This window comes from Lissotriton helveticus, chromosome 4_1 (genome assembly GCF_964261635.1).
Source record: "Lissotriton helveticus chromosome 4_1, aLisHel1.1, whole genome shotgun sequence".
Lineage (NCBI taxonomy): Eukaryota > Metazoa > Chordata > Amphibia > Caudata > Salamandridae > Lissotriton > Lissotriton helveticus.
Window position 1 is genome coordinate 1,346,101,004 of NC_136063.1, and position 16,279 is coordinate 1,346,117,282.

A 16,279-nucleotide genomic window follows, 5' to 3' on the forward strand; every position below is an offset into this window, starting at 1 on the left:
CGCAGTGCCTGTCACGGCTGCAAGAACTAATGCATCGTGGTATCGCGGCTGAAGAAACCCACGAATAACTGCTTTCCGCTGCAGTGATTGCCAGCATATCCCGCATTTCCACGCATCGCACCTGTACGGCAAGTTTTCCACCCACGGACCAGAACCATCTTGGAGTTGACGCATCACTTCCCCCTACAGTCTGGATTTGATGCATCACTTCTACTGCATGCAGCCGAACTGCTGCACCCCTGCCCAAGGACTCAGAAACTGATGTCTCTCTTTATTTCTTGACACTTCCCATCTCTGCGGCTGTTTGTCATTGTAAATTTTGATGCATCTACATGGAACTTTTTGTTGAATCACGCATCCATACTTTTCTATGGACTTGCTTGAACCATTTTTAAAGTCATATTCTTATTACATGTATGTTGGATTTTTGTTGTTTTGGTCTTGTTGAGTTTAGATATAAAGATAATGTATTTTTTCTAAACTGGTGTGGTAATCATTTGTGGTGTTATCACTGTATTACTGTGTGTTTCGAGGTCAAATAGTTTACACATTGCCTTTGGGATAAGTCTGTCTGCTTGTGCCAAACTACCCAGGGGTGAGCAGGGGTTTTCTAAAGTGTGTCTCCCCTTACCCTGACTGGAAGCAAGGGTCCCTATTTGGACAAAGGTACCCAACTAGAGACCCCCATTTCTAACATTGGTGGTCAGTGGTGAGGATTTTAAACTTGTATTTGTACTTGACCCACATTGATTGGTGTACATCAAAAGTTTAGTGCAGACCACTAGGCAACCACATAATATGTTTCCCTGTTTCCCTTTGTTGAAACTGTAAGGCCTTGTCAAAATGGAAATCAACTTTTAGCACCTGTACATTTTCGTGATGAGGGAACTAAAATTATTCTACAAAGATAGAGCACCTGTGAAGAGGTGATCTAAAAGGCAGGATCTTGAGTCAGCCCTGTATAGCTATAAACCCCATTTCTAACAAAGACATATCTCATAATACTGAAAACGTAGCAGAAACCAAAGCTTACACAAATGAAGAAGCCCCAAGCATGTTAATTAAAGAGATCAGTAGATTTGGAGCATCTACAGGTTCAACTACCAAACAGTTATGGCAACTAGAACACCAAGAAATCAGTCAGCATTTACACGCTACCACTGTAATGCAATATCACTAAAACCAACAGGATCCCACGAGGGTGTCGCCTAGGTATCAAACCAACGGTATTCAAACGTCATAAATAGTTTATGGACAAATGGTACGCCATAATGAATAAATGCTCATTAGCTCTTAAATTGTTAAGGGTAGAAGTGCTTTCTCTGGTACTGAATGGATTGGAAGAAGAGATGTTTTAACTCAAAACTAGTCTAGAACAGCGGATGCGCAGATACACCTGACAAATAACTTTAAACAACATCAATTTGAGTACATGACCGTACATGAATGTAAATTTGCAAATACAAAAGAGGCACTCGAAACTACAAACTAGACGAAGTCTACACTTGGGCTGAGGTATATGCCTAAAAGAGATGTTTCAGGAAACAAATCACTACATCTTCAGAAGAAAGCCTAGCCGCCAAAAGTAATATGCAACCCAATAGTCCACATGTTACTATAAGCATTTTTCATGCTGAGAAACAGATGGGTTCTTAATCTAAGACAACCACAAATAAGGTGTCTTTTTTAGTCCCAAGTACAGCGTCCAATCATCCACCAACAACACCAGCCTCCCAGGACTCGCAGGAGCAGTGGACATAGCAAAGAAAAGAGTGACCACCAGGAGTCAAACCAAAACACTTGTATTGACATCTCATCATCACAACATACTTCCCTACAGACCTCTGTGCTCAATAAAGTCACATCTTTTTCTATTACACATTCCACAACTGTATTGGCCACTGATGTATCCCTATTAAAGTTCATGAGCAAACTTTATTTGCAGTCTTGTTTTGCTAATTTGAAGCACACTACAATAACAGGGTAGGAATTGCAGTATTTAGAATTCAAGCACAAGAGCGTTTTCATACCTCCTACTTCACACCAAACTTTGGATACTTTCGAAACACTCATGAAAAAAGAGCTCATGAAGATGGGTTTTACTGCACCCCAATACAGAAACATGTCCAAATGTTAATGGGGTGCATTGCACTCTCTAACAACAAACTTGTATTACAAGAAGATGAAGGGTGAGCCTTGGTTGTAATGGACTGAGGCTTTTAAGATCTAAAAGTTTCAGAACATGTCAAAGATTAACAGATTTACTTACTCTTGGATAAGTATCTGTAGTAGTTTCCCTTTAAGATGTCATTCTCTTTGAGATAGAATGCTGTTGTTTGAATCCCACTGAAGGCAGTTCCTGGAAGCTGTGGAGATGAACAATCAATAAACTACTTGTTCTTGCACCTACCTGGTATAGCGTGATTACTACAAAATTGGCGACGAGGTGACTGTTCATCTCTCCACCCACGTGTGCAGCAATTGACAAAAGCGTGATCTATATCTCCGGACATTTTTGATTTCTCCACGAAGGTTGTTCTCAAAGAAAACGTCTGGCGGAGATCTCATGAAAAGTACTCCTTCTGTGTCACTCGTTTGTTGTCTGCCCAAGGAGTAACTCCACTGTGGTCTGTGTTGCATCATATGATCTTCACATGGTCATCCAACGTGGAATCAAGGTTAGAAAATCGTCTGGGGCAGTTGTATAAAAGGAGTATCTTATCTGTTCATGACTGAGTGCTCATTACTGAAGGGACTCGTTTTTGTGTCAGCCGTAATTCCCAGTTCGAGTCTGAATCGGCGAAACATGCTGTTGGTGCTGTGATTTGGGAGTGTCTCCCAAGAAGTGTCCGTTTGAATTCTTCGGAGGAGAGACCTTTCCACCTTCAAGTCCTGGCTCTATATGGTGACGAAATAGAATCTTCTGCGGGAATTAGTGGAGAAGTGCGCATCATAGTTGATGAGTCAGCTTCCTGACTGGAGTGTGGATGCATCCTGTTGCTTGGTTACAGAGCGTATCCGTGTACGTCTGAGGAGGAGAAAGACCGAATGTCCTGAGGTGTCTGTGACGTTTAGAGAGGGAGCACGCGTTTGTCTAGTTACAGCCACACACTGCACGTTGCTGTGCATCTGTACGTCGGAAGAAAGGAAGCAGAAAGGAAGCCTGTGTCTCTAACGTTGAAAAAAAGGAAGCCTCTAACGTCGGAAGTGAAGAAACCAAGTGGGTCTGTTAACATCGTGTCTGTTGTGTGATTAACGAGTCACTCAGCAAAATAAAGGTGGGAGAACGCGTCAGCGCTAATTCGACAGCGAGTCAGTTCTGTGGACATACAGTGAGTTTTTCTAGTCTGCATTTAAGTGTCTCTTTGGTTTATCAGGAGTGTGTACACATTAGCGTGTTTTCTTCAGCGCGTTTGTTGCAGCGCAAAAGTGTTTCTCCACTTCATGAGGTGTGTGCGCATCAGCGCGTCTTCGTAAGCGCCTTGGTCATTTGTAAACACATTTGTTTTAGGCATCAGTGCATTTATGTGTTTTATTTGCAGCTGAGGAGAAACATTCAACTTGTGCAGCAAAGTTTTACTTTATTGTCCGTCACCAATACTTTTGAGGCATTTATCTTTAATGTGACTCCATCTTTATTTCATGGTATGCGCAGATTGGATTGCTCTGATCTTGTGTTTTCAAGCTTTATGACAGTATTTTCAGACTTTTGCAACAGAAAGACATATTTTTGTTTACAATTGTGCTACATTCAATATAGTGTCAGAACAATTCTTTAAAGAGAAGTTCATAGGCGAGACAGTACAAGGTAGTGATTTCACATCAATGGAAATAGTGTAATATTTTGTATAGTATTTTTGTGTGGTTTTTTTTCTCCACAGGTATTTATTCTCTTGTTTTGCTTGTTATATCTTGATCATGCAGAATGTACAACCACCTCCCCCTTTTTTGCAGCGTCATGGTGAGCCACCAGTAAAATGGAAAGTATGGTATAGAGCTTTTGTTAAATATTTAGGTGCTATGGGGGCACTATATTTAGTGCACAAAGGAAGCCTTTCATTCTAGAACAAATCTGGGATTTGAGGGACAAGCTGTCTTAGAACATTTACCTCCGCTATCTATCGTAGAAGGTGAAGATGAAATTGATGTTTATCATCAAGCGGTAGGCATGTTCGAGAAATAATTTGATGTGGAAAGTAGCCTAGTGGTTGCTAGACACAAATTCTTTACAAGAGAACAAGAGAGTGATGAGAGTATAGTGTCGTATGTGGCAGCGTTATGTATTATAGCTTCTGAGTGCAAATTTGAACATTTCACCTCTCAACTCATCCGTGACCAAATTGTGGTACACTGTAGAGATAAAAAGGTCCAACAGAAATTGTTAACTTTAAAGAACCCTTCTCTTGATGAGACAATTACAATTGTGAAGAATATTGAACTGTCTCAAAAAGCCTCGAAGGAGCTTAACCTAAAGAAGAGTTTAATGAACGCTATCAAAGATCATAAAGATGTGAGTGAGAAGTCACAAACAGATAAGTCAAAATCTTACCCTGAACAAAAAAACAATAAGTCCACATACACTAGAAATGAGAAAAAAAGTTCATATTCCAGAAATGTGTGTACAAAGTGTGGTTTCCCGTCCCATTTCCCTAATTCAAGAATTTGTCTTGCGAATAAAGCTTCATGCTGGAAATGTGGGAAACAGGGACATTTTGTGAAAGTGTGTGGTTTCCGGGGAAGTATTATTGTTGTATACTCTGCAGAATCTAAGTATGATTCTATCTCTAAAGTTGTAAGTTCACATTACGGGTTTTGTTGTTGTAGTCAAGGATGATTCTGAAGATTGTGTTGATCCCATTGTGGATGTTTATATTGATGGTAAGTGTTTGCAGCTATTAGTGGATTCAGGGGCACATATGAAAATGATCACAGAAGAGTTGTTTGAGAGTACATGGGGGAATAAACCTCTTAATCCTCCAGATAGAAGTCCTGTCTCCTATGAAGGGAGGAGGATTGAGTTGTCTGAGTTTTTTAACACTTCTCTTGTTTTCAAAGACAGGTATATTGAAAGGAAAGTTTATGTGGCCAAGAAAGGTCTCAACATTCTTGGTTGGTACCATCAGGGGTTGTTTGGGATGACTCTCAGGCCAGAGACACGAGAACAGGTTTCTCTTGTGAGTGAACAGTCCGAAGCTGAGGATTTAGTAGTCTGGTCAGCCAAGTTTCCTAAAGTTTTTGGAGAGGAGTTGGGCTCTATCAAAGGTTTCAAGCATTTGATTAGAGTCAAGGAAGGTGTTCTTCCTGTAAAACACAAATTGCGCAATGTACCATTTAGTATTAGACATGATTTGTCATGGGGGCGTGGCTAGCCGGACAAGATGGTGGTTGACTGAAGCCTGAGCTCCGGTGCTGCCCAGGGGTAAACTCCTGTTTTCCGCTGTCTGGAGGGACAATAATACCGGCTGGGGGTCGGATCCTGCTGCAGGGTCCCCCCGGAAACCTCGGTGAGAAGCCGGTGGCAATTGCGAGCGTCGAAGCCCCCGTGGACGCCCGGGCCTGCTGAGGCCTACCTCCATGCCCGAAGCCGGGGACTAAAGTGCGGGCTGAATGCGGGCTTGTGCGGGCAAAGAGAAAAACCGAGGCGCCCGGACTCAGGCCTAGCAGACACCGGAACGAGCCCTGAAGCTAGACGACGGTCGTCTTGAAGGGCAGTGTTCCGGAACACTGGTGGCGGTGGATGTGGTGCTGAAGACGGCCGACATTGGATGGGTTGCCCGAGAGGCCTGAGCGAGGCTGGCCGGAGACGGAGATCAGCAGAGATTCTGCGGGACCGGAGAGCGGGCTGAGGAGTGCGAGGCCCTCGCCACCGGTGCATTGCTGGGAACGGTCCCTGCGCCTGCAGAAAGCCGGTGAGGAGGCTGAATCTACCGCCTGAAGGGATTGGCTGCTCCACCTCCCCCCGGCAGGTCCTCACTTCACCTGATTTCTTCCTCTCTTTGCCCCGGACCGGCCCTGGAGACCAGCAGGGAAGACGTGTGGGAACAGCCCAGGGGATATCGGGACAGGGAGCCTGTGTGATTAAGACGGACCGAATCCTGGGAGGAGGGCCCCCCCTGATCAGACGCAAGACGGTGTGTGAGTCCAGGGCGGAACACTGCAGCTGAGGGGCCCCGGAGCCATGGGGTCACTGTGAGAGGGAGCGCTGGGACCCTCATAGAGAACCGCGGTCTGACACTGCAAAAGGCTGGCCAGCACCTGACCGCACTGGCCATGGTCCGGAGAGGAGCAAAGACACTGGACAGCCAGGATGGCACAGCTGGGATACAACAAGTCCCGGCCGCAGGGAATGGCGGTGCCTCATCTGGAGCTGGGGGGTCGGACATTGCTGTGGTGCACCAATCGGACAAACTTGACCTGATACTGAAAGAGATCAGGGATTCTAGGACAGCGATGGAACGGCAACTCGGGACTCTCACTACCAACTTGTCACTGCTGAGGGCTGATCATGGTAAGCTGGCGGACAGGGTCAAAGATCACGGACTAGCGCTTGCTGACCTCACTCCCTCGGTGGCAGACCACACGAAGTCGATTCAGCGGCTGCAGCAGCAAGTAACATCACTACAGGACTGCGCGGAGGACGCGGAAGGCCGCAACCGACGCAACAATATTCGCGTTATTGGCCTTCCGGAGCGCTGTGAGGGGATCCATGCAGCGGACTTCATGGAACAACGGTTCCGGGATCATATTACGGCAGAGGGCCTATCACCGCATTTCTGCGTGGAAAGAGCACACCGCATCCCCACGGGGAGACCTAAACCTGGACTCCCGCCTCGCCCCCTGATAGTACGATTACTAAATTACAGAGACAGAGATGCCATCCTCCAAAAAGCAAGAGAGAAATCCCTAATACAATATGAGAATTGTCGCGTGTCTCTTTATCCGGACTACACCACCCTAGTACAAAAGCAGCGTTCTTCCTACCAGGAGGTAAAAAAGAGACTTCAAAAGGCCAAGCTGACATACGCGCTACTGTTCCCAGCCCGGCTAAAGATGTTATATGATAAGAAGACACACTTCTTTGAGAACCCGGCAGACGTAGAGGAGTGGCTGGACGTAATGAACATTGATGGCGGCCCAGAGGCCTCTCGGGATACAATCACCGACAGCTCGGAAAGAGTTCTGGATCCGACCGGGGGGGAAAACCCTGCCCTGGGAAGGAGACCCGGAAATCGAGGTCCATCGAAGGAGAAACAGCGGGAAGAACAACTGGACTTGGTCGAACTGGTGGGCAGCTTTCGGGAGGAGCAGGAGAAAATTGGCACGGACACGGAGGACAGCATGATTCACTCTGACTCGGACAATAGCGTGGTTCTATTCCCCACGGTCAAACCAAGGGCGGCGGACGACTTGTTGGACAATTGAAGAGATGCAGAGACCGGTCTGTACCGGGCGAAACGCTTGATGACATTAGTATCCTTTTGATGATAAATAATTTCTACTTGTGAACTTAATACGTAGAGGAATCCTGGGGGGCTGGGGAACTGTACTTACCGGTATCAGGTGGGTGGACTGTGGGGGGGACTCCCGTCTTAGTGGTGGGACGACCGGTGATGGGGCCTCCCTGGTTAGTTACACCCCTATAAAGCTCATATACCCCCTCTAAGAGGACCTCGAGATGGTAGCGAAGAACAGAATCCTGGACTGACTGCCTCTGGGTTGGCTCACTGTAGAGCCCGTGGCACCTAATGGGCAGTTAAGATGACTTGAGCCCCCCCACTGGCGAATGCAATTGTGTTTTGTTTATTACGTTTATGATTCTTTCGTTCGGGTCAGCACCGTTAAAATGCTGCACCAGGTTAGTTTTGTTTAGGGAAGGGAAGGCACAGGTCTCCAGGTTTACGCTCACAGAATGTAACAGAAAAGTCCCACTGATACTCCGAGTTCAGATAGAAGGAGATAATGGCTGAAAGATCAGGGTCCTACAAATTCGCCACCTGGAATGTGCGAGGGCTTGGTGCGATCCAGAAAAGGCACCGGATCCACGCGTTTTTACTTAGACAACATGCACAGATTACATTCTTACAGGAATCACACCTGACCACAGCAGAGGCGCAGACACTTAGGAAACGATGGAGAGGTACTATATATTCCACAACATACTCTGCCTTCTCTAGAGGGGCAACCATCTGGGTCCGACATGGGACGCCCTTTGTCGAGATAGAGAGGAGAGTGGACGATCAAGGGAGATACATTATGGTGAAAGGCACGCGAGATGGTACATTGTTGGTTATAGGCAGTATATACGTCCCGAATTTCGACCAAGAGGCATACCTGAGTAAAGTGAGTAGAGTGTTGTCAGACGTTTACGGCTTGGGCTGCAAGCTGGGGTCTAGTGGATGCATGGCGAGGACTACACCCGACTCATAAGGAGTATTCTTATTATTCCCCCGTACATAGCTTGCACACACGAATAGATAGGTTTATGTGCTCTAGCTCCTTAATGTCGAAGACTGGCAGCATGGAATACTTAGCTAAAACTTTGTCTGACCATAGACCACTGACACTTGACCTCCTCTGGGGCAGAATACCGAGCACGGTACCTACCTGGAGACTCGACCCACTGCTCTTGAAAGATGGCCCTTTTCGTACGTCCCTGTCCAATACCCTACACAGTTATTTCCTTGAAAATTGAGATTCGGCGACGTCCAACTTAGTGGTGTGGGATGCCATGAAACTGGTAGTACGGGGGCCGCTATAGGGCAACTGGTAGGGGCCCGGCAAGAAATTCATAAGAGACTCTGTAATATCGAAGACCGCCTGAAAATGCTGGAAAGAGAAGCAAGTATAGACCCTGAGAAACGTGGCGACCTACAGGCAGGTAATATCGACCATGCGGACGTCCTGGAGACGCTGCGGGTCATAGACCATAGGGAATATCTACGACCGCAACACGCAGAAGCGGACAGATCAGGTACCTTGTTAGCCCGCTTTGTGCGGGATCGTCCGGACACCCCGGTGATTACCCGGATACGCAATGGAGCGGGCAATGTAGTCCGTACGCAGTCCGAGATCAATGAGGCGTTTTACGCCCACCTGAAAACATTATATGCTCCTTTCCCCATGCAGGATCCGGCACGAGTGGCGGAGTTCCTACATGGTATACCTTTCCCAACCCTGTCTGCAGATGCCCGAAAAGATGTTGATGGCCCCATAACGCAGCGAGAAAGCCGGGTTGCCATACGGTCCCTGAATCGAAACAAAACGCCAGGTCTAGACGGGCTACCGGTCGAGTTTTATCAGACCTACTCTGATGTTTAGTACCTGTCCTGGAAAAGATATATAATGTGGCGTTTGAGGTGGGTTGATTGCCCAAATCCACGATGCAAGCCCTAGTTATATCAATACCCAAGCCGGGGAGAGACACACTTGAACTGACCAACTACAGACCCCTGTCCATGCTTTCAACAGAGTACAAGATCCTTAGTAGGGCCATCGCCTTACGGATACAACCCCACCTCTCTGATTTTGGTACACCCGGACCAGTGTGTTTTTCTCCCGGGAAGAAGCACGTCCCAGAATACGCGCACTTATGACCGCTACATCACAGGAATATCCCCGGGGGGCTGTATAGCACTGGACCTGAAGCAGGCATTCGACTCCCTGTCGTGAACGTTCATGTTCGAAACGCTGCGGCGTTTTGGCTTCCCTGACTCCCTGTTGAAATGGATGAAACTTCTCTACACGGACCCCTCTGCCCGTGCACGTACAGGCCCATATATATCGGATAGCTACCCAATATATAGAGGTACTCGGCAGGGCTGCCCCCTGTCTCCGATTTTGTTCGTCTTAGCGCTCATACCCTTAGCCATAACCCTTCGGACCCATGGAGAACGGAGGGGCATATCAATAGGGGGTACACATCACCTAATATCCATATATGCAGACGACATCTTACTGTATTTTCGTGATCTGGAAGAGGATCCTACTGACATGGCGGACGTATCTCCCCCCACTGCTGTCCACACTGTGGGGAGGATGAGGCTGGCTTTCTCCATATGTTGTGGGCATGCCCGTACCTGAATAGTTACTGGGGAGAAATTTGTCAGACACTGCGCACAGTAACTGCCCTTTCGGTCCCGGAGGATGCGTTATATTGCTTGGTGGGATCCTGCAAAAGATATAAAAAACAAAAAGCTAAATTGAAATTCCTAGATCTGGCCCTACTATTAGCGATAAGAGTTATTACGATGAGGTGGCAGTCCGAGATGTTGAAATGAGAGAGTGCTGTGCTGAGACAAGACGAGAGGAGGGGAGAGGGCAAAGGAAGTATCCCATAGCGCAGAACTGGGAGGTTATGCTGCTAGAACTTGAGGAGATAGAGTTGGCACCATCGCAGATGGAGGGTGTGTGAATGGAAAAATAGTACAGGGTATGATGATGCGTGCAATATCGGTGTACTCAAGCCCGCAGGTGTACGGGTGTGGTTTATGTGAACTTAACTACATGCTATGACAGTCGGTTTCGGTGGGACGGAGAGTTACATTTCAGACTACACATGAGCAGGAGACGTTTGGGGATAGAGTGGGTGTTGCAGGGAGGGGGGAGGATCGGGGGTTTGATCCTTTAGTTTGTTGATTACTAAACTTACTGATGTGACACTGTGTAATGTACCACTGACCGTACAAGCGTCTCCATGGAAATGTAGATTGGGGTAGAATAAGATGTAATGTACTCCTGTATTTTCTTCCATGTGACATCTACAAAATGCTGGAATTGTACATAACCGCCCTGTTTGGTCGGGGAGAAAATGAGAAAAGACTGTACTGTGTGATAGGAACCAATGATAAAATGGTGACAATGCTGTACAGTTGCGAATAAAGAGTTTACATTTTTTTTTTTAAAAGACATGATTTGTCATTAGAAATCAAGAGAATGTGCGAGTCAGGGGTTATCGAACCGATTGAATCATCACTCTGGTTATCTCCGTTGGTTGTGGCCCGAAAAAAAAATGGCACCCTGAGGGTATGCATTGACTTGCGCAGTCTAAATAGAGAGAACTGGATAGATTCACATCCCTTACCACGTATTGATGAAATCCATTCTAAGTTTACTGGGGCAAGGTACTTCTCAAAGATCGATCTCGCATCAGCATACCATCAGGTTGAGCTGGAACCCTCATGCAAGCATCTTACTGCTTTTGTTTCACCTGTCGGCACTTTCCAATTTAGGAGGATGCCGATTGGTTTGGCTTAAGCGGCGTCAGTCTTTCAGCGAGTCATGGAAAAAGTCTTGGAGGGGGTTGGTGATACGGTCGTTTTTCAAGACGACATTTTAGTGGCTGGAAAGAACAAGGAGTTGCATGACAAACTTTTGGCAAAAGTTTTGGAGAGATTGGAAGGGAAAGGGATTGTAGCAAACAAACTCAAATGTGTTTTTTGTGTTCAGTCTATTGAATATCTTGGACACTGTATTTCTGGTGATGGGATTGTTCCTAGAGAGGGTCTCATTGAGGCTATTTCCAAAGCCCCATGTCCTGTTTCGAAAGAACAGGTCTCCTCTTTTCTAGGATTGTGTGAATTTTACACAAAGTTTATCTTCAATTTCACTGCTAAAACCGTTCACATGCTTGAACTTCTGAAGAAAAAGGTGAACTTTATCTGGGATGATTCCTGTCAAGAGGGGTTTACAAAGATAAAAAAAGAATTGGAGACGTGTCTTATGCTTACTCCTTTTGACCCTCTTGTCAAGTGCACAGTGTCTGTGGACGCCAGTTTGGATGGCTTGGGGGGATGATTTCTCAATTCAAGGAAGGGAAAGAGTACACTGTTGGATTTGCGACAAGAGCATTGCATCCAAGTGAAAGAAATTACTCAGTGATTGAAAGCGAATTGTTGGCGTGTTGCTGGGCTGTTGAATGTTTTAAAAGTTTTTTGTGGGGGAAGACCTTTACTCTCCTTACAGATCATAAGCCTCTTATTCCCATACTTAGAGGAAGAGTTGTAAAGGACCACACCCCAAGAATTGCAAGGTTGAGCTCTAAGTTGTTGCAATATAAGTTTGGTGTGGCACATATTCCTGGTGGGCGCAATACACGAGCTGATTACCTTTCTAGGTCCCCTCTGCCACTCAACAAAGATGATTGCGACCATGATGCGGATGAGGAGTGTCTTATTGCTGCAGTTTATGTTTGTTGTGTGGCGTCCTTTAATGAACATGACTGGTTTAAAGGAATGGAGTCTGATCGGGTACCCGAGAGAGTGAAACATTTCATTCTCAATGGGTGGCCAAAGGAAAAGCACTTAGACAGTGATCTACAACCCTTTGCCGAGGTCGCTGATGAACTTACTTTGGAAGAGGGAGAGATGGTCATGCGTGGAGAAAAGTTTATTCCTCCAGAATCTCTCAGAAACCGAATTATTGATGCTGGTCATGAGGGACACATGGGACAAACTAACACTAAAAAGAATTCGGAGTGTCTATTGGTGGCCTTCCATGGACCCCCAAATCATTGATGCTGTGGAAGGTTGCATGACTTGTTGCACTAGCAATAAGGTTATAAAAGTTGTTTCACCACCTATACAGCAGGTTGAGGTACAGAATTGTCCATGGTTCAAGTTAGCCATCGACATTGTGGGACCTTTCAACGTGCTTCCCAACACATGTAAATTTGCACTTGTGGTTGCTGATTATTTCAGCAAGTGGTGGGAGGTACAATTTATGACAGATCCTAACTCCAATGAAGTCATTAAATTTCCTCAAAGTCTATTTGCCAGGGAGGGTTTTCCCAAGCAAATTGTGTCCGACAATGGGGTACAGTTTTCTTCCAAAGAGATGTCTAATGTTTTGGTTCAGTGTGGTATCTCTCACAAACGTGTTGCCCTTTATCACCCACAGGCCAATGGTTTTATTGAGTGCATGAACTGTATCCTTGTGGAATGCGTTCAATGGGCTGTATCATCCAGAATTGACATTAAAGAAGCAGTCCAAAGTATGTTGTGGGCTCATCGCACAACACAGAGTGCAGGTTCTGATTCAAGTCCTTTTTCTCTTCTTAGAGGAAGAGAAGCTTCATTTCACATGTGTCCAGCCTGGATGTAAAGGTGGGGTTTGTTGTATAAACAAAAAGGGAGTCAAGACAACAGTGACTCCCTGCTATCACCTTCTGGTCATTCACAAAGAAGTTTTGGTTTTTCATCACAGCCCATTGACCCAGAAGCTAGTGAGTTCAAGTCCACTGTTTCGGTAGGGGATTGGGTGAGGGTTAAGTCTCCTCTAAATGTTCCTAAAGGTTTGTCAAAATTTGGTCCTCCAGTTAAAGTGGATGCTACTTCACGTTTTGCTGTGAGAGTAAATGGAAAAAATTGGTGGAATTTGTCCAGGATTTACAAGATTACAATGAAAGTTGTTATGTACCTGGGTTTGGACTCAGGAAACACTGATTTTTCTGTTTCACCTCAAATGAATACTTCTATTAAGAAAAGTACCTCTTTGAAATATGTTCCTCCACGGAGGAGTAATAGGACAATTGTCCATCCGAATCGGTTAAATCTTTAAAATATTTAACTGTATTTTCTTTCTTTGTATTTCTATTATACTGCTTCTTTTCTTTTTCTTATATTCATCTATTTTTCTCTAGTTTCTTCTGTATTCTTCTTTCTGTGGATGTAAATGGAAAGGAAGGAGATGTTGTAATAGTTTCTCTTTAAGATGGTATGATGTCATTCTCTTTGAGATAGAATGCTGTTGTTTGAATCCCAGGGAAGGCAGTTCCTGGAAGCTGTGGAGATGAACAGTCAATAAACTACTTGTTCTTGCACCTACCTGGTATAACGTGATTACTACAGTATCCCATGTAGTACTATCAGGTTGACATTAGATAAAGCTGTAGAAATGGATTGGATTAGCTCTAAGATCAAGCAGTTTTTGTTTACAGATCACCCAGGAGGCCACTCCTATGCATGCTACCTAAATACACCAAATTTTGGCTGACCGTCCATTTCGACCTATTGTTTCTGGATGTGGATCAATTCATGAGACACTGGGAAAGCATCTAGACACATTTCGTCTGCCCATAGTTCAGGCAGGTCCATCTTATATATGAATGAATGAATGAAGGGAGATTTATACCGCGCAACTTGGCCCAAGGGCATCAAGGCGCCAAACAGGTCGTCCAGTCTGTAATTCTCCTAGTGCACTACTATGGGTATGCCTCAACAAAAAAACAAGTTTTTAATGCTTTACGGAAAAGCACAAGGGAGGGTTGCCCTGCAAGTTCGGGGGGAAGCGAGTTCCATAGCCTAGGTGCTAAAGTAGAGAAGGCTCTACCTCCCCATGTTGCTTTTGTAAATCTGGGAACTGAGAGAAGACTTTTGTTAGTTGAGCGGAGAGCTCTCCTGGGGGAATACAAGTGGAGGAGCGACCTGATACCTTCAGGACCAGAACCATAAAAAGCCCCATGACCGAGACAGAGGATCTTAAAAGAAATCCTAGACTGGATAGGTATAAGATACTATGGATTTTTTTTTAACTAATTGCTATTGATGACAAGAAAATACATGGTTATGCACAGAGGGTATAGTGTCTTTGCACACATCAATACCTCACAAAGAAGGGTTTGAAGCAGTGGAATGGGCATTAGTAAATTCAGGAGAGATGGGAGCAAATAAGATTTGTTATGCTTGAAATACTTCATTTTTGCTTATTTCATAGTAACTTCAGTTTGAATGGGAGCTTCTAATTGCATAGCAATGGGCTTTTTTGGGGCTCCAAGTTATGCAAATATCTTTATACCCAAATTCAGGACAGATTTTATATATCAATCTGACCCATGGATGAAACACCTGGTAATGTATTGTTGATACATAGATTATATCCTTCTGATTTGGAAAGGGAGCAAGCATGATCTGCAGCTATATGTAGGGGAACTCAACTCAAAAACCACTGGATTCAGTTTATATATACCATAGACAACAGTTACATCACTTATCTGGATGCAGACATTTTATTTGTATATCCTCGGTCATAACAACAAAGGTTTTCAGGATACGAACAGACCGCAACAACATGTTGCTCTTCGGCAGTTTCCATCTTCCATCGCTTAAGCGCCACCTGCCGTTTTCTCAATTCACCAGGGTGAAGCGCATCACATCATGCGAAGAGACAAGCAATGAGATTCTTAACACTGCAAAACACAGTGTTCCAAGTGGGGTTATCCCAATGAAGTACTTAATCAAGATTTAGACAGTGTATCATCCATAGAAAGAATTAGATTATTACGGAGACAAAATATAGATCCATCCACCAGGGATGTATTCATTTAATCTTTTTCTACAAAGTCTTCTGCCATAAAACGGGTCATTCTATGGAGATGGGTACTGTTACAAACAGATACTGATTTCAAGGGACTCTTTGCACAACAACCTCTCTTTGCTTTCACTTAGACCAGAAATGTGAAGGAGCCGTTGTCCTCCCAAAAACAGACCAAAATGGAAATTCATAAAGGAATGAGGAAATGCTACAATTCTTTTCATTGCAGCAATGTCATCGTTTGCAAATTTATTTCACAATTTCACATCCGCTCACAGACTGACAAATCAAGCAGATTGCAGCTCACAAGGAATGGTATATGCTATCAATGCCTATGTGATCTTCTTTATGTTGGAGAGACAAAGAGGAAAGTGAAGGTCAGAATGACGGAACATAAAAGTCTGATGAGATTAAAGAACCCTAACTCACCTTCGCATCTACATTGGAATAGTAGCAATCACACAATTGCTCAGTGGTGCTTCACTGTTTTGGAAATCATTCACAAAAAATTAGGTCTCAACATGCATACATTGTATTATTAGGGTTTTGAGAAACCATTAATTTTAAATTATAGTTTACCCCATCATGTGATGTTAACATTGCGCTGCAGGCTTAAGAATCGTTGGTGTTAAATCTTCACATCAGTCATTAGTGATCAGAGAACTGTATGTTTTGATTACCAATGTGTTGCTGTTCATGCCAATATCCACCATGTATAGTAATCTCAGCTTTCGATGTTGCCAGTATTTTATGACTGACTGTATTGAATCGATTTCGATATGTACTATTCACTATGTTAACATCAGAGCTTTGAGATCAGTACATTCATTTACATGTCAATCACAATTCATATTTCAGTTTTGTGCTGTTTTGCATGACACATCATAGTCCTCATTTTCAGTTTCTCGTTTTCCTCTCTGTACGTTATTAAGGTGCGCACACTAGAAGCAGCCTGTGTTCCCTCTCTTTTACT